Below are 6,921 nucleotides of genomic sequence, written 5' to 3' on the forward strand. Positions count from 1 at the left end.
TCCCCTCAGTCGACACTTAGGTACTTGTGCATGAATTAGATCTTGTCAGAGTTTCTAAAGTCTGCGCAATCTGTGATATTGATGCTCTTCGCTGCCATCGCTTGAAGATGCCGGAGGGAACATAACTTTAGGTTATTCCTAAAGAGAGCCTCCTCGACACAGGGGGTGCATGGGATGCTTTGTCTCTCTTCAAAGATTGGTCAGTTCTCTGCAACTCCAATCAACTCAAAAACTTTAGTGCAATCCGGCCAAAGATAAAGTAAGTAGCCTTCTCCTTGTCTGACACCTAACTCCACTGTCTTCCTTCCTGCTCTGCTCTTGTTGTGTTGTACCCTTTTGATCTCCTTGTAGTCTTCTCTCCCACTCTATTGAAAGATATACCTATCTATGGCTGTAACCTTTGCTCTGTTTCATTTTAATAAATCTCTATGATGGCCTTAGTGGCCTCCATTTCATCAAAAAAAAAAAAATAGAGGGTCATGGAGTGTCCCTTTGTTCCTTTGGAATTCAACAAATCAAATTGGCTGGTAACCTCTACTTCAAAATACATATGTTGCAAAAATATTGATTTTTACAAAATGTGGAGGTAGAAAAGGCATAAAAATTAGCTTACATGTCTGGCATTCTATTTTTGCATTGGGCTATTATAGTGCAATTACTCTACATAATTGATGGGATGTCTTGGTGGGGATATGAAGGTTGGCTTTTCATGGAATTAAGTTCCTCTCTTTGAGACAAGTATTTATGACATAAGCTCTACCTTAGGCTCTCTCCACATCAACAAAATTGCTTTGTGATGTGCCATTGTTAGTTTTCCCCCTCAAAAAGACATACAATTGTTATTGATGAAAGCTGTACCACTTGATTTCAATTATTTCAACTGGAAGATCGGTTCCATTTCTTCTTCTTACCCCCAAGCTATCAATGAATAAATCGTTCGCCACATTCATTACATTTTGGGCTGGACAAATCTGTTCTCTCTGTGTCTCACGGAAAGACAGGCACGCACACCCACAAAAGAAATATTCGCATCATTCCCTACGTTTTGGGCTGTGGTGCTAGGCTCGCATGAGCATGAAAACTTTGCAGGCATCATGTGTTTCATCTAGGACTCATTTGGTCCATGAAAAGTAGAGGCCCAAATGTATAGTCAATGGGAAATAGAAAAAATCACCCTTATTTGGTTAGAATTTTCAAAACAAAAACATTGAAAAAATATTCCCATGAAAATCAATTCCCACATTTCATTAAAAAAAAAAATTATATAGGACATAAATTTTTTGCTTTCGAACATTTTTTTTTTTCTAAAAATATCATTTTAAACTGTCAAAAGATCTACAACTGAAATGAACATTATCTTCATCACGACATCTCAAGTCCTCCTTCACCATGATCTACGGCCCAAAATATTCTTAACCATTATAATTTTTTATTTGCAAACAATAAAAATATGCAAAATAAGATAAAATTTTTCTTATATTAAAAATATAATAAATATTTTATACAATTTTTCTTAGTAAAGTAAATGCTCATCCAAATATAAACCATTCTAAAATGAGTAACTTTCTCATAGTCAGTCAGATATGCTAAAATCAATTTACTAGACATCATATTTTCATGAATCACCTTTCTCATAATAACATTCTAAAAAAAAAATTTTTTTTTGGGCAAACCAAATGAGTCCTTAAAAAAGGCTTACATAGGTAATAATTTTTTTTTTTTTGGACAGTGAGCCTAGGAAACATGATGAAAGATATATATTTTTACGTGAAAAAGGCATGCACAAGTCAAGAAAAAAATTATATCCTATGTTGCATATATCATGTAGTCATGCACCACACCAATCATCTCATCTTTTTCGTATGGGCCTATTCATTATGGTTGTTGGTGGGTGGGAAATGCGGAAGCTATGTGTTTCAGGCCCTGGAGGCCTGTGAGTAAGGCCAAGAATTTCTGATTTCCCAAGTAAGCTAAGGTACTCCATTTGATGCGGATATTCTTGGGAGATTATCTTGGGCTCTGTAGATGATATTGATGTATTGGAGCAAGCGAAACCAGCACTTTGTATTTGGTCACTTGTTTTTTTTTTTTTTTTTTTTTTTTTTTTTTTTTAGCTGTTTTAACAAGATGGTAAAAAGAATTCAGGAAGTGGAATTAAGATTCCAGTGGAGGTGGGTCTGTTCCTGGTGTATGGTTTTCTGGTGATGTTACCACCAAGCACCCCTGGAGTTGGACTTTGGTGGTTAGTACAAGGATGGATCACAGCCCACATTCAAGTAACAAAATGAAAATAATCTTAACCACACTATGCTACAAAATAATGGTATAGCTTCCCAATGCACCAGCACCCAAACATACACACACCCCATATAAACTATAGAGTGGGTTATTGCAAGCTATACCAAGGAACTTAATTTAAATTCAAATATTAACTCATCCGAGCAATGAGTTAGTAATTTACAAGCTGTTTCAACCCGAAGCATAACTGAAACTACCATTGGTTCTGAATTTTTAAATCCTTTTTTATTTCTCATATATGTTATGGAATCTCCATTTAATTTCAGGCTTGTAACTCCAACAGGAACTTCCTTTCTCCATATAGTGCAATTTCCTCACTAGAACTTTTTTTTTTTTTTTTGAAAAAAAAAAAGACAGAAAAATTATAAGAGTTGTTATCTCTTGCATCATATTTTGTGTTGATCAGCTTATGGGTGTTCTTCTTCGGCTTCTTAAGCACCTTTCTCTCCAGAAGGATTTGAGACCTATGTTGTACGAAAATTTTTGCATGCCAGAATGGTTTAAACAGCATGCAATCCCACCATTTATTTGTACTTTGTGAAATTTGACAAGTACTGCTGCAAAGCTATCATTCCCTGGGGATCTCATGAGCTGGCTCTGTCCGCCATACAGATCTTTGCGAACCCAAAGGCTTACTGTAGATTGCCACATTGCCGGATGCTATCTAGGGAACATTTGGAGTTCACTTGGATCTCATCCTACCCATTTAAAAACGACGTTGTTATACAATAGTTCAGTACTGCTTCAATAGTAATTGTAGCACTGTATTTAAGTAGCAATTTCTATTGATTTTGTCCCATGGTCATTATACAATATTTCTTATTATTTATTGTTGAAGGTTTTCATAGTGGATGGAAATAACCAATTGGTGTGTTCCTGAAGGTTTTGGAGGTATGCTCTAAAGATGTGGCTGTCATTATTGGGTACTTGTACCAAATTGGCTACACGGTAATCTCCAAATTTTGATTTGGACTCCTACCTCCGTACTAAAACCAACGTTTATTCATGTTCTCTGCTTTTATTTTCATTCTTTCTTTATTCCTTTCATCGTGGTGTAAGCTCTTTGGCATCAATCACATAGCTCTGAGGTGCTGTTTCTTTTATTTTCTAGCAGATTAAGATTGTACAATGATAACTGAGCTGCAAGTTGAAAGTTTAATCTCATTTTTGAGAATCATTATTTTCGAGAGGTGCTTGATTCGCGATCGAAATTGAAATCGAAATGAAAATTGAAATGGTTTGGAATCAAAATCGGAATAATCAAATCCTTCGAAGTACTTGGTTCGTGAGCAGAATCAGAATTGGAATGAAAATTTGAATCTATAGAAGAAAGTAGGGATTGAGTTCTATGTAGATTGGGCCATTCCTATTCGACTCAAAAATCAGAATTGGAATGGGACTCTCCTCAACCAAACGATTAGAATAAGAACCATCCATTTTCATTCCGATTTCAGATCCTCACTCCTCTCAACCAAGCACCTTCTTAAGTGCATTTTATAATGCGAAAAGAATGCTTGCATTGTAACCTTCCATTTCAGTTGGAACATTGTAATAGCAGATTAGGATTGTACAATGATAACTGAGCTGCAAGTTGAAGGTTTAATCTTATTTTTGAGAATCACTATTTTCAGGAGGTGCTTGGTTCGCGATCGAAATTGAAATCGGAATAAAAATTGAAATGCCTTAGAATTAGAATCGGAATAACCAAATCCTTCGAAATGCTTGGTTCGTGAGCGGAATCAGAATTGGAATAAAAATTTGAATCCATAGAAGAGAGTAGGGATTGAGTTCTATGTAGATTGGGCCACTCCTATTCGACTCAAAAATCAGAATTGGAATGGGATTCTCCTCAATCAAACAATTAGAATAAGAATCATCCATTTTTATTCCGATTTCAGACCCTCACTCCTCTCAATCAAGCACTTTCTTAAGTACATTTTATAATGCGAAAAGAATGCTTGCATTGTAACCCTCCATTTCAGTTTGAACATTGTAACTTTTGTGCACTTAATTTATGAATTGTTGGTGTCCCATGTTTGTATGGCCTGTGAAGGGGAACCTTGCCATCCTGCAGGCTATCAAACGTGTGAACAACGGGGGATGGAGTTGTTATTAGCACTGTTTGCTAGCAAACACATCCAATTAACTGGAATGTTTGACCAGGTCCAAACTCTATTCAAATCACAAGCTTGTTGTTACCACGTCCTTTTGCCTTACTTCCTACGTGATTAACCCATACACATGCTTCTCAACCACCCATCCTTCACGTGTGAGTTGGTTTCAATCTCTCCCTCAACACTAATCTACTGCTTTCAAATCAAGCGCCGTATCTAATTATTGTTTTTGAGTGTATTACATGGATATCGCTACAGATTATGAGCTTAGTTTACTCTCCAAGAGCCACACTTCACCAATGTGCAACCTCTTCAGTCCAATAAATACCTGCTCTCCAAGAATAACACTCTTACTATATTTTCACAAGAAACCATTTTTAAGAGCTCACTCGCATTTCACCAGTTTGTTATTGCTCCAATAGAAGCTATTCACTCTTCATGAGTAATGCTTTACCATACTCTTATAAGATACCGTTCTTCTAAGAACCATGTCGCTTAATGCATCTTTTTGGTACGCAATGATTACCATTTACCTCTACAATTATCAATGCACATGGCATGTCAATTTTCTTCACAAGAATTGCTAATTGCGGCTCCTTCATAATTTGGATAGTTGCCTCGAATTGTTACTCATCAACTTTGATACCACTTGTAGGAGGATAGAGAGTCCTAGTATGAATAGGACTTGCTATATATGTCGAAACCTAACTCAGCCAAAAATCTTAAACTTCATTAGGTTTTGGATCCAATCATCTAATGATCCAACTCAATGCTTCTCAATTATATGTATCAATCTTTGTCCCTCTAACTAATTATCCCACAAGGTATTAAACATCATCCATAATTTTCAACAATTTCACTATTGACATCTCTAGGACATGCCATTTAAGCTGTTCAACAGCGTAAATGGGCAGGAGGTGCTCCTCTTGTTTGACCCCACTTGTGGCGTATTAAATTATTCTTCAAGCTCGCTAGTTTCTTCTCAAATTTGTATGGTTTGTTTGATGACAGATTCCAAATATGAACCATTTAAAGCACATCACCGATCTACAAACCTAGTGATTTACTCGGGTCAGCACATGCATTCGAACTCATCTATTCACTCAAAATGAAAACCAAACCTAACCATGTAGTTCCCATATTTTGCTAGATGATCTAATACAATCACATTAAACAAGTCTCGAATAGGCTCTGTTGCGGCCAATCCCCTCGTCGCCTGGTCGCCGGGAATGAGTGCCTGCAAAAGAAAGTCCGCACTGACCGGAGGCGACTCCGACGGGACCCTCCGACGGTCAAGTCAGAGAGGAGACTAGGCAACAGTGAAAAGAAAACAAGGAGCTCAACGAGAGAGGGAAAGAGAGAGAGGGGGCAAGCCCAAGAGTTTCGAATGGACCTCTAGCACTGTTGCCTTCCCCGATATATATAGTGGAGTGTTGGGGTGGATGTCTGGCCAGGACACCACCTCCCAAGATCCTTTCAGTACCACGCGATGCAGCAGGAAGAAAGAAGAAACAAAACAAAAGGAAAAACAATCAAAATATGTGGATCAGCCACAAAAGGGCTCGCCTCCACGGGGCATGCAAACTTCACTATGAAAAAAAAAATTTACAAGAGGAGACCTCACCCTCAACCCTTGTACACCCAATTCTCTCTCACCTGAAGTTCCCCTCACAAAAGCTCTCTCTCTCTTGGAGACCCCCCTGAACCCCTGAAGAGCCTGGCGACCGCTGTCCAGGAGCCTCCTGCTCCTCTCTCACAGCGCTCTCGCCCCTCTCTCTCTCTTCTCGGTTCGTATGGCGGCGAGAAAACGACCACACCCTCTCTGTTTCATCACAGGGTTTTATAGACCTTAAACAGAGTTTAAACTTGATTAGAGAGGGATTAGGAGCCCTAAACAAAGCCAAAAAACCCCCTGGACTGTCGGATCAAGACCGGGAGCCCCCTGGACCGTCAGATCGCGCTCCGATCCACGGAATAGTACCGTGGACCGCGAGAAACGCATGGGAAACGCCCACGCGGTCCACAGGCTGCGCCGTGGACCGCCCGGTCCACGGTGGACCGGGGCAAGAGGGCCAGCAGGCCGTTGGCCTGGGCCGGCCCGCGCGCGCGGGCCTGGGCCGCACCTGCGCGCGGGCCTGCGCGCGCCCGCCTGGGCCGTGCGCCCCGCTGGGCCGCGCGCCCGCCTGGGCCGGCCTGGGTCGCACGTCCCGCGCCGGCCTGGGTCGCGCGTCCCGCGCGCCGCCGTCTGCGGCCGCACCGCTGCCGCCCACCGCCAGTCGCCGGCGGTCCTCCGCCACCTCGATTCTCGTGCCGACTTCAAAAGCTCGTATCTCCTCCATCCGAGCTCCGATTCAGGTGATCTTGGTCTCGTCGGACTCCGTTTTTCGCCGCGAACCTCATTGTGGGCTCAATGTGGACTGAATCTCGAGGCATCAAATCCTAACATGGAGCGTGGTATGGCGCCGTCATTAATGGCGCGGACAATTGAAGAATTATCAATTCACTGTAG

The sequence above is a fragment of the Elaeis guineensis genome, chromosome 14, assembly GCF_000442705.2.
Source record: "Elaeis guineensis isolate ETL-2024a chromosome 14, EG11, whole genome shotgun sequence".
NCBI lineage: Eukaryota > Viridiplantae > Streptophyta > Magnoliopsida > Arecales > Arecaceae > Elaeis > Elaeis guineensis.